The 15,624-nt window shown below is 45.5% G+C and overlaps 1 protein-coding gene across 3 annotated transcripts in view; it reads right to left on the bottom strand.

Moving 5' to 3' along the window:
* Nucleotides 1-9,084, bottom strand: part of ADIPOR2 (adiponectin receptor 2) — a 45,081-nt gene extending 35,997 nt beyond the window's left edge. The window contains exon 1 of one of the 3 annotated variants that reach the window (XM_082280764.1): nt 8,945-9,084. The gene's annotated coding sequence lies outside the window, so the exon portion shown is untranslated. Of the gene's footprint in view, nt 1-8,570; nt 8,691-8,944 lie in introns of those variants that run through there. The other 2 variants (XM_082280765.1, XM_082280766.1) reach the window with 2 other exon arrangements.
* Nucleotides 9,085-15,624: the final 6,540 nt, after the last annotated feature.

Below are 15,624 nucleotides of genomic sequence, written 5' to 3'. Positions count from 1 at the left end.
CTTGTAAACATTTACATCACGCTGGATGACAAAATGAATGCATTCATCTAAATTAACATCCTTCCATTTTTGTAGGCTCACTCACCCAGATAACTTTGACTAAAACTCCACACAGTTACAGCTAAATTGCATAAAGATGCATCAGCACAAAACCAAGGAAAGCAGGAAATTTTCAACCATCTCCACTATATCATTCTCTACGAAACGTTCAACTTAACTCCACATACCATATCTTATCCAAACTCTCTGCCAAACAAATCTCTGCCTCGGTACTTGTTAAAGCTGATTTATTACTGTCAAATACATTAATCTGCATGTTAATCTGCCTCAGGTCACTTGAAGTTAGTGAAAAGGGACCTTTGTCAAGCCATATAAAATGTTGCTTTTGGTCCACATGGGAGTTTGAAATCAGAGCTTGGGAGAGATCCTCTATGACATAAATATTACAGCATGAAAACAGCAACGAACACAGAAGACTTTTCCTGTAATTCATTTCCATTTTCTCTGCTTCACTTCATGGCATGTTGTTAAAGCCTAAAAATTTCCCTAAATGAAGGCTGAGTTTATCTTAGGATCCTGTGTCGCTGGAGTTGTAAAGAACCAGCATGACAGCCTCAATCTGACATTCATTGCACTTCAGTGGAGGAGGGAAGGCTTGTAATTTATACAACCTACTTCATCCATACTGCAAGAAGTACACAAGACAGAAAATCTGGCTCCAACATTACACATACTACATTATGTACAGTAAGTGCTGGTAATATTTCTATACAAAGTCTTACATCCAACAGTTTAAAACCTCCCCAGTTGCATGGCTTCCTTATTCAACATTTCCAATAGAAAGCAGAACTGGTTCTCACTAGCAGACCACTTGCTTCCTAATATAATCAATTCTCTAGACGACTTACCAGATGATCCAAGATTTCAGTACAAACAAACCAAAAGCTCAAAGATGAATAAAGACTGCTGGGCAATCCCTGAAGAGAAGCAGTTTTCACATACACATCCTGCATGTTTGCTTAGCAACTGGATCCCCACAACCAGCACAATACATTGGTACTGGTCTATTACCTGTCACATCCCCTGAAGAAGCAGTCTCGGATGCAAGCAGCAGTAATGAGTATATTCCCCACCTTTCCTTTTTATGTTTGCCTAGTAATTAATTTTAAGTGCCAGTAATTCTCAATTGCTCCATCATTAGCATGACTAAATGTCATTCTACGATAGGAATTATGCAACTATGCTTTGGTCAACCCCAAATACCACCAGTGTTACCTGTGACTCTGACTGTTGTAACAAATAATACACTTATGAACTGTTCATTTATTACAAAGGCATTACTTCCATTACTGTCCAATTCATGAGTCCCTTCGGCTTGAAATGAGAAAGTGTTACCTCAAAACAGGATCTTCAAGAAGGAAGCACTGAGCTTTAAGGAAGTTTTAATGTCTACATGCGATAATCTCTGAAAATGTAATGCGATTTCAGGTGGTAGTACAAGAAGTACTGGGCACATCACACTTACTCCTAAAAGAACAGGAATGTGCAATTGTGCCTTTTCAAGGATGGCCTTAGCCTACAGAAAACACTCATGTGAGTCTTGCAGGCAGATAAGCCCTCAGGCACTTCGATAATAATGAACTATTGAAGCAGAGCCAAGACATGAGTTTTCAGAGGAAAACAGTCATGGGTTCTGTGATCATGCTTTGTTTCTCACAATGCCTTTACTGTGATGTGTAACAAGGGGCTGTTTGATCCAGTTAACTGATACAGAAAAAGTCCACTGGAAAGGGCTTACACGAAGGAATGAAAAACTAATGTGCTTCTGAGAGCATCTTGTACCACCTTTCCAACAGCATTTTAAGACTCTGCTGCTCCCAACCCAACACGCGCCCTGGTTACCCACAGTCCTGCAGAGCCGTGCTGCTACATCAACCCTGACCTTATCTGAGTATTTGAGACTGTGGAGTAACATCTCCGACAGTCTTGTGCATCATCTCCCTTTCCCCACACTGACCCGTATCCTGGAGTCCTTCCCAATCACTTGTCACAACTGGCATTTTCAACAGCATCACGCGCTGCTCGGACATTTGCGACACAAACATTTATGCCAGGGCTCTGAAACTTGGTCAGCTTCTCTTGCTGTCCATCAAGGACAAGCTTAACTTGAAATTGACTGCCTTCAAGGCAGAAGATGTATTCTGATACATCCTACCCTTAAACTCTAGAGCAGAGGTTCAAGGACAAAGTAGAAGAGTTTTACAGACAAAGTAACTAAAACCAATAGACACCTCCTCAGTTATTTTAGCAACAAGTCACTTCTTACTGAATCAAAGATTTCTTTTGTAACCCAGAAAGTTTTAACATTTTATTACTGACCTTCTTTCTTTACAGCCCTGGTTGATACAAGAAGGCCAGAACAAACACCTATGAAAAATCCTAATAGAGAGAAAGGAGACTTTAGCAAATTATACTGTTTCTGGGGGATGATCTAAAAAGAGAACAAATAACTGGTATATATTTTAAAAATATAGTATTTATATTTAAATTTAGTATTCCTCTTCTATACCAAAAATGTATTTGAAAATTGCCCCTTGAGAAATACCTTACAAATCAAGTCTAAGCTACCTAGCAACTTCCTTCCCTGCATTAGTGAAGCTCGTAAAAAGGAAAGGATTTTTATAAGGTATCTATTATTGAACTATTTCTGTACTACTGTGGATTTCACATGGTTGCCAGTTATTGAAATGTCACAGAGCAGGAAGTCAAAGAGCAGTTGCACTTAAGTATGGACATTAAGATAACCATGACAGAGGCCTTTTTCAGCATCCTCCTTCTAGCTTGGAATATGTAAAGGTCAGAAAACCACTAAGTAAAGCTTTTGTTGACTTTGTTATGCTTTTCTCAACTCTCAGAACACTCATCTCAGAAAATAATCCATTCTGTTCCCCACTGAAGGTACAGCAGGCAGAAAGCCAATAGTTGGCGCTTTGTCACATATCTACTTTAATAAAAATTATGAGTAGGCTCTTACTTTTATTTCTACAGCCATGTTCCATTAAAACAAAAAACTATTTTCCTAAAAGATTAATACTGAGAACAGCAGAACATTGCTGTGACCAGCCTTGCAGTGCCATATGCCATTCTAGGGAATACACAGACACACAAATAATTCTTAAACTAACACAATTTGCAAAGCACATTGTTCTTCATGAGCAAATTGGCTGCATCATCTCCTAATGTCTGAAAGCACCAGATTCCACCACCACTAACTTACCTCCACAACTTTTGTATTTGTCTTAGTAATACTGCCCACAAAATCCACCAACCATGGAGACCAACACACAAATTAAAGCATTAGGAGAGAAAACAGAAAAGGTAAATCCTACCGTTTACACCAGGGAATGGCAACTGCTCAGTCTCAGGAGCAGCCCACCAGGAAATGCAGTGCAGAGTTCTTCATGACAAAAGCATACCTAAGCTGTCAGCTGAGAGATGCTGAAACACATGTGACTCTTCACCCCAAGTCCTACTAGCCAGCCACTTCCTTGTTCCAAGTGCTAAAATCCCTTTCCCTGCAGCTAAAAGCCTGCCAGGACTCTCAGGACTGAGATACAGTCAGTCTCAGCTATACTTGTCTTTGCACTGCATGGCTTTTTCAAACTGCTCCCACTGCTGTCCAGGAGACATGGATATGTTTCCAATACAAGCAAGAGTTAAGATTAACTTCTGGAGTTTTACCACCAGCTAAAGGAATTGTACCATTCAGATTTAATCTAAGAAGCCAGAGTTGGCATTTGCTCTCAAAAGACAGCTTTTACTGCTTCTATTCAACTATCTCATTTCCATCACAAGTTCTGCATTTTACAAAAAACAGAAACAATGTACAGACATACGCGATCTTGAAGTTCTTATCGTGGCTACACCTCCCAAAATCTAGTATCACCTACCAAGTAGTTTGCACAAGAAACCAAAGGAGCACAAATAAGTGCCTTTAATGAATTACATGAAGAAAGTATTTCATATAGCAGGAAGGCCCATGGCTTGTTCCCTCCAGGAACACCCTGTTATTCAAATATCTATGAACACCCAATTTACTAACACACACTTATGACAACATTTTGAGAAAAATCAAACTTGACACGTAAAAAACATCCATCAGTAAGGAGCTAAAACAGGAACCTCGCCACAATGCTGTCATTAAAACAGAGAAAAGCCCACTAAAGGCTCCTACCAGCAAAATGACCCTATCTAGAAGTTGTAGGACTGCTTAACACACCCAGCGATCCAAGAAGTTCCACAGCACATAAATTGTCATCCTCTAGACCTAAACAGCGCAGCACAATTGACCTTGGCTTCAAACAAGGAATGGCAGTCCCTGCAATCCTCTAAGCAGATGGAACCAAACATGTTAGGGAAAAAGAGCATTTAATTTGGTTAAGAAGAGAAGGAGGAAAACTGGATGAACAGATAGGAGAAATGGCTTTGGTGTGGCTGTGATAAAGCAGCCTAGTGACACCTTATCTTTACATATATGCAGATGATCACAGACACCCTTAGAAAAACAACCATTCTCTCTGGCAGACAGCTAGACTCTTACAGGACCTATTCAAATGCAGGCAACACTGTAACATTATGACATCTATATCTGGTGTAAATTTGGTTTTCCCCATTAGGTGAGAAACACAAACGTTCAGCATTTTGAGATAAAATACTAGCAGAAGGAAGAGAATAAAACAGGGCAAAAAGAGGAAGTAGCCTTTTCCATAGCAGGTCTCAAGAGAAGTTTGCCATGCACTTAGATGTGCTAGCAGAACACTGAAATACCCACTCTGGGTATTCAGATACGACTTTCAGCCCATTGTGCAAGTAAATTGCCTACTCTCTTGCCTACTGCTGTCTAAAGGTACCTCAGAGCCAATGATTATAGCTCTGCCTGTTCCAACACTTTCCTCCTGTAAATAGTGCCTGACTATTTTCTGTTCTCACAAGGGCTTAATTAGTCCTGTTCACAGAGTGCTACAGCAGCTGGCACATCCCAGCAGACTCCACTGCTTCACAGCTATTGAAATCCATCTGAACCATGCAGCACATTTTTGTACACTGACAGTTATGTGTCCTGTGAAATTTATATCCACCTATACGTTTGAAGGCACCTTTCTGCAGCCAATTTAACCACAAGACAGCCCTGAGATGTCCCTGTATCAGGGACAGAAAAAGAGACCCTCTCCTCCACCAACAGCACAGCAGAGACCTGCAACTCCAGAACACATGAGTAATCATGTTAAATCAGAAAGCAAAATGCTATTTAGACATACGATATCTGCTTTTCATATTTCTAAGCACCTTTACTTCAAGTTCTTTGCTATTTCTCAAATCAAGTAGCAACTGCGTGGCACCTCCCTTCCTGAGAGAGGCTGCCCGCTCATCGCCACACCAGCTGCCACATCCCAGCGTGGTGAACAGCCTCTGGGAACAGAAAGTCTGTCACTGTGTCCTGAAAGGAAACCTTGAGGTCCATCCTCAAACTGGAGTACGATTATATTTTTATGTCAAACCATTGAGACAAACTTTGCAGAAAACACATGTAATCCCTGGGCAAGTTGAGTTTTACGATTACGTGGTGGTAAAAGCCTGAATCTCTCACTGCACAACACAAAAGGCAGGGGGTTGTTCTCTTCAAAGCTCTGTAACAGGAACTATGTGAAAACAACTCACCTCCTGCTTCTTATCAGTTTACACACTGACCCGCAGCACCCTACTTCAAAAGTCCAGTGTTCCACTAGTAGGAACATATTCAAATAAACAAATGAAAGTTAAAAATGTTTTCAGAAATCAGTTTCCTGAAGAATCAGAACTAGTATCTTATTTGTTTCCATATTCTTAATTTTCAAAAACCGGTTTCTTTGCTATACTTGTCTTGAGAAACAGAGTGCTTTAAAAAGCAGAGGCAGACAGCCACCATGTTAAGCACAAGCGGCTGAAATACAATGTCTTGTAAAAAGACAAGGCATTTAAAACAAGTTCTATCAGAAAACAATACAGTCTAAAATAACAGTCCTCCCCTTAAACACTGACCCAAGTACTTTTTCATAATCACCACCATTATCTTCTGTAACGTCTTTTCAAATCTACCAACACCGTCTGTCAGAAAATTCACTGAATGACTCAGACAGACACTTCCAAATCATAAATACTCAAAATTGCTATTTCCATTTCAGAACTACTTCTGTTCAAGGATTTGAATTGCTGATGGCATAATAATCCGACGACCTCCTGACGTTTCCTTATCAAGATTTTCCTCATGCACAACCAGCATCTCCACTGACGAAAGCTAGCCTTGTTGCTTTGCACAGTGTCTTGGACAATACGGTTATGCAATCCAAAACCTGTAAAACCTGCAAAATTTTTAGTGCCTAATACTGAGCATCTTTCGTACATGAATGCTCGGCACAGCTCCTTGAACATGCAACTGAAGACATAAGAGCAGAGATCCAAGCATTAAAATCACTGGCATTACATGCCCTGCCAATTCCCATTAATTTTCCTTCACCACAGATCTACAGAAACGCAAGCACAGGCTTTCCAAAGCCCAGTCTTTTAATCCTGTGCGTCCAGGAATCAGCTTTCCAGTCTGAATCTCACCCACATTGCCAAAAGCACTGGTCACTAGCCACTTGGACAAACTCATAGCAGCGTCACCAGTTCAACAGCACTGATCCAACTCCATCAGGGCAAAGACTGGGGTAACAGACTGATGGAAAGCCCCATGGGTCTGGCTCTCTTGTCTCTTTAAGACAATTTCAGCTCCTATACCCATCACATTTTCGATCTATACTTGAGAATACACATATAATATATAAGAATCTGTTGAAGAAATTTTCACCATGAAAGATTTTGCTTGAAGAAGCCAAAAATACACTCTTGTCCTTCACACCACATTATGTTTTCATATCTGATTTACACTCAGAAAGCATCATTTTGAAAACCTGGGCTGAGTTAGGATGCAGCTTTTAGCTCCTCCATCACTTATTCTGATTCAGTTTTCCACATTAGCAACTATCCTCCATGGCTTTCACAGCAAAGCTGCCAACAACCTTATTCACAACCATATTTAGTTGTCAGCTCAGACAAGGGAATCATTTCTGTATTTTATCAACTAATCTTACACTTCCAACACAACAATGACCTTCTTTTTAAGTTGCCTACTAACACAGACTTACAGTCTTCATATAGGTTTAAGTGTCACAGAACAGATGAAGTTTACACATTATTTATAAGTTATCCCTATTAATGCAAGAACCATAGCAAGAAATCTTCTTAATTGCAACTGGCTTGCAACCCTACAGGAAAAGAAAAAAACAAACTCAAAACACAAACTTCCTCTCTCCTACAAACAAGACTAGGTCATAGCCAAAGACAACAAGGCCATGTTTTATGATTGTGCTGCACCCATAATTCCATGACACAACACCTACTTCTGTAGATCACAAACACATTTTTCTCTGTTACAGCAGCTACCACCAATTTGAAGTAGCCTCACTAAGGTTCTGCAGCAAACAAGCACTTCCACACTGAAATACTACAGAAACGCCTCTGAAAGCTGAGGATTTTTACAACAATACTGAGAGTGAAGTGCAGCACACAGCTCATCACTGACTTCCAGAACAGATCTGTGAAGACCAGAGCCAGGATGGGGCCAGAAATTCAATACTCTGCAACACTGACTACAGCAAGGGAGTGAAAACAAGAGTTTAAATTGCACTCTAAGACATCAGCTCTTGAAACCAGATTATGCCGAGAAGGGTTTGCCCACAGGGCCGGGCCAGTTTCGTGAAAGTCAATCCATTTTTAAAAATACACAACACGGTTGTGATACACAAGACAATTCAACTGCCTGAAGAACTTCAATGCTGCATGAAGAACACAAAGTTTCTTTAAACAAGGGGTAAGATCTAAAAGCTTTTCTGCTATGCGACAACTGCATGATGGTTTACATACACAGAGTGACAAAGCCCGTATGACAAAAAAAAGTTGTAATTTAATATTAATGGTTTTCTCAAAACAAATGCCCACACATCTACCGAAGCCACAAAATCAACTGACTTGTAAGGCTACAACACACACAGAAACAAACTAACACTGCTTGAAAACCCCAGTAAAGAACAACAGCTGTCATCTCTTCTTTGTCTTCCAGGCGATTACCATATGTTTAAACGTCTTTGTTGTTCATCCCAAGCAAACAAGAGATGAATACCTGATTCTCTCAGGGAAAAAAAAAATCAAACCAACTTTTAAAAAAGTTTCTTCAGATGCCACTTGAGACTATCCAAATTGTGGTTACTCTAATATCAAATATTTATATTACGTTATCTGCTGCTGGTAATTCCAGTGTTTATAGATACATGCACTTAAAAAACACTCTGCGTGTAAAAAAAGGTTCCCATATTGTGCAAGCGGAGGAATTATTATTTATATTGCCTCTGTAAGAAGATTTCAGGCGCAGCAGCAGATTTCCCTGCCCTGACAAGCAACAAGTGCACGGAAGGCTATAAACAAGACCCACTTACGGTGCTCTTGACCCACTTAGAGCGCTCCACCGGCCTAAAGCCTCCTGCAGCAGCCGGCAATTCCCCGGCGCCCCGCCGTGCCCCAGAGCGAACTCGCTGACCGCAGGCTGCGCTCGCCGCCGCCCCGGACACCCGCCCGCAGGGCCTAAGCCCGGCCCGGCGCGGGCAGCGCCCGCCGCCCGCCTCCCCCGGCCCCTGGGCCCCGCCGGGGAGCGCCGCCAGCCCAGGCCGCGCCCCGCCGCCGCGGGGTCCCTCCCGCCGCCCCGACGAGCGGCCGCACGCCCGGGCGGGGACCCCCGGCCCCGCGGGGGGCGGCCGGGCCGCGCAGCCCCGGCGGAGCGGAGCGGGGCCGCGGCTCCCCGGCGCTCGCTCACCTGGCAACGGCCGGCGGAGGTGCTGCCGCCGCCCCCGTCCCGCGGCCGCCGCTGCCGCCGCCGCCCGCCCGGCCCGGCCGCCGCCTCCTCCGGCCCTACGGCGTCACCATCGCACGAGGCCGCCGCCGCCAATGCGGGACGCGCCGCCGCGGCTGCGCGCCCGGGCCGGAAGGACGCGGAGCGGGCCCGGCCCGGCCCGGCCCGAGCGGGGAGGGAGGGAGGCGGCGCCGCGGCCGCGCAGCCGCACCGAGAGTGGAGCGGGGGCCGGGGCCGGGGTCATCCCCCTCCCTGCCGGGAACGGGTTCGTGGAATCGGTGGGGAAAGGGCTCTGGGATCCTCGGGTCCAACCCGTGACCAGATACCACCATGTTAGCTGGACATGGCAGGGCCATGTCCACTCTTTCCTAAACACCCCAGGGACGGTGACTCCACCGGCTCACTGGGCAGCCCATTCCTGTGTGTAATCACCCTTTCTGTGAAGAACTTCTTCCTAATGTGCAAGCTAAGCCTTCAGCTGGCGCAATTTAAGACTGTGCTCTCTTTCCTGATACAAGCCAGGATGCCATTGGCCTGCTAGCCCACCTGGGCACACTGGCTCATGGTCAGCCAGCTGTTGGCCAACACTCCCAGGTCCTTTTCCAGCGGGCTTTCCAACCACTCTGTCCCCAGCCCGTAGCACTACATGGGATCGTTGTGGCCAAAGAACGGCAGGGGTTGGCAAAGAAGGGAGTTTCCAGCCCCCAGCGATGGCCTCCGGGCTGGAGGGGGGTTCCCCTTTTCACGGCTTCCTGTGTGCCCTGAGCAGGCAGCAGTGTCACCCTGTCCTATCCGGATCGGTGTCACGGGAAACCCCACAGCACCCAGCGCTTCCATGACAGACAGGCCACCTGTGGGAAGGGCCCAGAGCCACCCAGGCACAGCACAGCTCACTGCGGGGAAGGTGCCCGACAGAACACATGCCAGAAAGGACAAGAAGACACATGATCAGCAGCTGTGAATCCCCAAATAACTATAATAAAACCCTCATTATAATACAATGATCATGTCATGCTCATGCCCTCCATCAGGCTTCTCCTGCAGGACCTGAAGCTGTTACTATAATGTGTTGTTTCTTAGCTCTATTTAAATGACAGTTGAAATCTATTTTTTTTGCATTAGAAGAGATGATTGGGAGGGGCCCTCATCCATGTCTGTAAGTATCAAAGCGGGGTGCCAAGACAATGGAGCCAGACTCCTCTTGGTGATGCCAAGCAATAGGACAAGAGGCAATGGGCAGACACTGATGCACAGGAAATTTCACCTGAATATGAGGAAGAACTTCTTTACTTTTCAAGTGACTGTGCACTGGGACAGAATGTCCAGAGAGGTTGTGGAATGTCCCTTTATGGAGACACTCCAGAACCATCTGGATGCAATCCTGTGCCACGTGCTCTGGGATGTTCCTGCTCTAGCAGGGACGTGGGTCCAGATGACCCATTGTGGTCCCTTCCAGCCTGACCCAGCGTGTGATTCTGTGGTGTGGACATCCCCCGTGTCCAGGGCAGCTGGAGGAGGGGGAAGAGGCCCTGCTGGATGGAGTTCCGTGCTCGGGACTGACCTGCCTGCTCCAGGCATGGCACTGGGTGGGGAGGCCACAGCTGGTACAAGCCCAGAAAGATGACGAAAAACAGACTGTTCCCAGGGCTGATGTCGCAGGAGGCATCTGGGAAGCCTGGCTCAGGGGACAGGGCCCAAACGCCTGTGTCTGGTGTAGAGGCACGGAGGGGGAGCACCAAAGAGAACAAGAACTGGCCCTGTTAAGGAATGGGAAGTGTTGGCAGAGCAGCAGGAAAACCTATGTGATGTGGAGGTTTCGCCTCCCAAAATAGCGTCCTTGGGGAAAATGGTGGAAACCCTACACTTGCATGTTTTACCAGTCAAAACACGAAGGGAACACTACTCTGTTAGAGGACAATCTTAGCAACTGCCAGGGAGAATAACTGGATGATTTGGAGAGCCTGTCTGTAATTTGTGTGGCTCTATGTACTTTAGTGCTTTGCTGAGCCATGCTCCAATCAACACACTTGTCCCCACACCCAGAAATTTTAGCCCAAACCCGTGAGTGTGAATGAGATAATTAATGGAAGCAAAATTATCCCTATAAATTAATATTTGAGTTATTTTGATCCCTAATGCCCACAAACAATAAATACATCCTGCCCTTTCCTTAAAACTCTGTTTATAAAAGTATGATTCCCTATTGTCTGCTTTAAAGTATGTCCCATCTCACACATTCATTAAAGTTTTTGTTGTTGTGAAGGGAGCAAGGTAGTGACTGAACATTACAGTTGCACTCTTACATGTACTTATGGTTGCTCTCATCAATCAAAATGTGTTTTGACAGCCATTGGGGAGCAGCACGGGGAGCAGCAGCTGCAGTGGCTGCTCCAGCTCCACCCTGTGCCTGTCAGATGAAGTATTTCCTGCCCTGTCTTTCAGGATTTGTTCTGTAAAATGGCGCTAATGATTTTCAAATATTTTGAGCCTCATTGACGAAAAATATATGTAAAAACTGCATATCATTTTCATCTGTCATTTCCTGTCACCATAACTTAATGTGTATGCAGCCAATTAAGAGGGAAAATGAGGTAGGAATACTGATTCAATGAATATTAAATGAAAGGAATTTGGGTAGTTTATTCTGGTTCAGGAGCCTGGAAATCAAAAAGCAAAGCTGTGCTCTGCAATACAGTGAAACACATTTTCAAAAACAGTGTTATGTACAGCCTGGGCATTTACAGATGGTTCCTAGAAAATGTAGTAGTAATAAAATGTTCATTGCCATAATTCCCTCAGAATGTGTTTGTCCTATATACACAGCCCTGTGATTTGTGGAAGTTGGCAGGTCATTACACGTTAACTCTGTTGTTCCCAAGCAAGAGAAAACAAATTTGCCTGTGGCAAATGAAACTGAGACTGGCCAGAATCATCACAGTGAATTGCAGAGAGCTGCCACTCTAAAAGCTGGTCTAGATGTCTCCTCAGCCCAAGAAGATGCTGAGCACTTCTGCAGTTCCTTGAGGCTGTGCACAAGACAGGGTTACAATTTGCTCCAGCACTGGGTCTACCCCGCATCTTTTAGGTTTTTTCCCCTGAAAGGCAGCGTTGTCCTTGCATGGTAATGCCTCATCCTGCCCATCCCGCGTGATCTCAATGCTCTGGGAGTCTTGTGAAGGGCTGACACAGCGATATGGCACTCTAGGAAGAGCCATAAGACAAATGATGATTCAGAATAAAACTGCCTTAGGGTAAGGAAGAGCCTGGACCTTTTTATTTTCAGGATGTGTGTTATTGCTGCAAGCCTTTAAACTGCTTCACCTCTGTTGGCAAACATACCTGAGCAGCTCCCTTCTGAATTCCCCAGGACAGCTGCCACATGTGACAGCGCCAACGGGGAAGGGGCCTGGGGAAGGTGCTGCAGTCTCCCTGCCTCCCAGCGAAGATCAGAGTCTTCCTCTCCTCCCAAATCACCAAGGGCCTGACCCTCACCACACTCCCAGGCATGCTGCTGAAGACTGGTGCCTGCTGCACCCACCCCAGTCCAAACAGCTGGAACTGTTGCTGGTACTGGGGTCTGGGGGGAACATCAGAGCCAGCTTGCACTGGGTGGGTAACATGGAGAGGTAACTGGGACGCTTAGGGCAGGTGTCCAACTGAGTGTCACAGGGCGGTATTTAGTAGTTCTTTTTATGGCTGCTGCATGTTATCAACGCTCACAGGGAGAACTCCTGACCCTGTTTGCTCCCCCTTTCTCTCTATCTTCAAGGAAATGCTGTCATGTAGGTCATACCTTTTGAATTCTAATTTTAAAGAAAAATAGATTTCAACTGTCGTTTAAACAGAACTAAGAAACAAGGGAGTATAGTATCATCTGCAGGTCCTGCAGGAGAAGACTGATGGAAGGAACGCATGAGCATGCTGAGATCATTGTATCATACTGGGGGGTTCATTATTATTTAGGGATTTATAACTGCTGATCATGATTCTTTTTGTCCTTTCTGGCACACGTTCTGTTGGGCATGGAAATCTAATCTTTCCTCATCTTCGAGCTGGTTATATTTAGACTTCAGGGCTGGTATGCTCAGGATGTGGCCCAGTCCCGAAGCCTGGAGCTGGGACAGGCTACCCACTCAACAGTCTCTGCATCCATAAGCCCTTGCACACAGGGTACTGGTGCCAGGGAGTCAGAACACGGCCAGGATACACATCCACACTGAGGAGACGGGATGCATCTCTGGGTCCCAGGGATTAGACATAGCCACAGTCTGCCTGTGAGAAGTGGATCTGATAGTGTGTTCACATCTTCTGTTTGTCCTATGACAGCTCCTTCAGAGCCTGCCCTTCAGTGAACTTGACTTCATAAGAGTATCTGCTAGAAACTATTTAACCTGAAATGTAGTTAAACAAAAGCTAAATGAACGTTAATGACCATATAAGCTGCTGATTCTGGAAAAGCCTTGTGACAGACACTTGAGAAATGCCCTGAAGTCACTGGAAGGCACTTCTCCTTGGGATGTTCTGTGGCTGTGTCAGCAGATGAAAATACTGTCTATATCTCCATAGCCACAGGTGATTAGGAATTGCTCCCACAGTGTAATTTAAACCTACTAGGCTTCTCCCTGGATGGGGTCAAGTGAGCAGGGAGAGACTCCCACATGTTTGATTTCATATGACTGAACAAGATCTGCTTCATCTGTGCTTTGTTAGGGCTACAAAACTTTGGTCCATACAGAAGGCATACGTTACACCAGTGCTGCATGTCTGGATTCAGTGTGGCTGTTTCCTGAATTGCAAAAGGCAGCAACTGCTCTGTTACATTGAGCTCTAAGCAGGCACAGACTTTTTGGGGACAAAGAATGGGAGCTTCCAACTGAGTCAAATGGCCTGAAGTTCAGCAGTGTTTAAAGATTCATTTAAATTTTCTCACAACCCTGCCACCTTCTTTTTAGCATGATTAAAATCAACTGAAAGTTTCTGTTCTGGGATCAGCTATTGCTTAGCTTACCTGGCAGCAGAGCACACTAAGGCCTCATTCATTCCCACTCTTAGGCAGTACTTGCCAGTTGGAAAATGATGACAGATTTGCATCCTGTTCTGCTCCATTTAGGAGCCCACGTTCACTGATTTGCAGTAACAGTATATTTGCATAGTGCCTTTAAGCCCAAAGCATTTTAGTTTTACTTGACTTAAGGGTGGCCTTTTCTATCAGCCTTGAAGTGCAGTGACTTCAGGGCTGGAATGTGGCAGCCAGGTACCAGCCCCCGGTGTGTAACAGGGTATTGTGTATCTCCTCCATATGAAACCACAAGCAGAATCTGAGCAGGCAGAAACCAGGCTGAGCTCCCTAAGCCTTACTTTAGCTACAAGATCTTCAATACCCATAAATAAACAAGCCCTGAGCTGACCTCTCTTCTGCAGCACAGTCCTTCCTCCGGCATTGTGCCAGAGTAATGCTTTGCTGCTCCAGACCCTCCGAGGCTCCTGCTGAGCCCCCCAGCAACCACCTCCGACCCTGCAAGGTGCTGCTGAGCCTCTTTGTGCCCAACTGAGTGTCCCCCCCCAGTGTGGATACAGCTGTCTGCCTGCCAGAGTTAATGAGCAGAGAACCTAGGCCTTCCATTAAACTTTTCTCAGCCATATTTCTCAAAAGAGCCTCACAGAAAAAGGTCTCCTGCTCCTTATTTTATACAGAAGGAGGCTGGAGGCTAAAATGCAAAGAAATTAAGTAACTATTTGAAAAATACAAAGCAGATTATTGGCAGAGCTGAGAATTAAGCTTAGCTCCCAGCCCCATACCCCTCTCTATCGCTTGGTGCATCATGTTTGATGCAACTTAAAATCCACTGCTTTTTAACTTCCGTAGGAAAGCAGCAGTTCTGCTGCAGCTTTCTGTTTGACTTCCTCTGGATTTGCATCGAACCAATCTAGCTGTGTTCTCATTTCATACTTACTACCACCCTATGGAGGTTCTTTCATGTGTGAGCGCCATTGAAATTAAGTTTGAAGGTAGAATTCAGTGGGATCAAATTTTTGCTTACAAAATTCCCACAAAATCTAAAATACTGAAATCTGGGTCTTGTGAAAAAAAGGGGAGGAAAGAAATCTAATGGTCACTTGTATTGGGTTGACCCTGAGTTGATGGACAGTCTTTAAGACCAATTACGCTTCTCACAATTTACATATTTAAACCGCACAGAAAGGGGGGACTTCCCCTTTTTGGTCGGAGCTCGCCTGCTGGAAGGTGGGGGGGCTCCGAGCCTCCTGGCCCCGCCGGGCCCCGCCGGGGCCACTGCCCCTTTCCCCCTTTCCCAACACTGCAGCACGGACCCTGGGTGGCTGGGGGGGACTGCCTCAGAGCCACAGGCAGCTAAAACCAGCCATGGACTGCTCACAGCTAAACCCAGCCATGGGCTGCTCACAGCTAAACCCAGCCATGGACTGCTCACAGCTCAAACCAGCCATGGACTGCTCACAGCTAAACCCATCCAGCGCGGCTTCTGGGGACCGGCGGGTCCCTCTCCTCTCCACGCGGAGCCGGCGGAGTCAACGGGAGCCGGCAGAGCCTCCTGTCTGCAGCCAGCACACTTCGTGCTGAACTAAAGAGGACACCACGCAGCCAGCAGCACAAAGGGAGCGAGGCT

This window comes from Coloeus monedula (genome assembly GCF_965178545.1).
Source record: "Coloeus monedula genome assembly, chromosome: 4".
NCBI classification, from domain to species: domain Eukaryota; kingdom Metazoa; phylum Chordata; class Aves; order Passeriformes; family Corvidae; genus Coloeus; species Coloeus monedula.
This window is presented reverse-complemented; position numbering and strand designations above follow the sequence as displayed.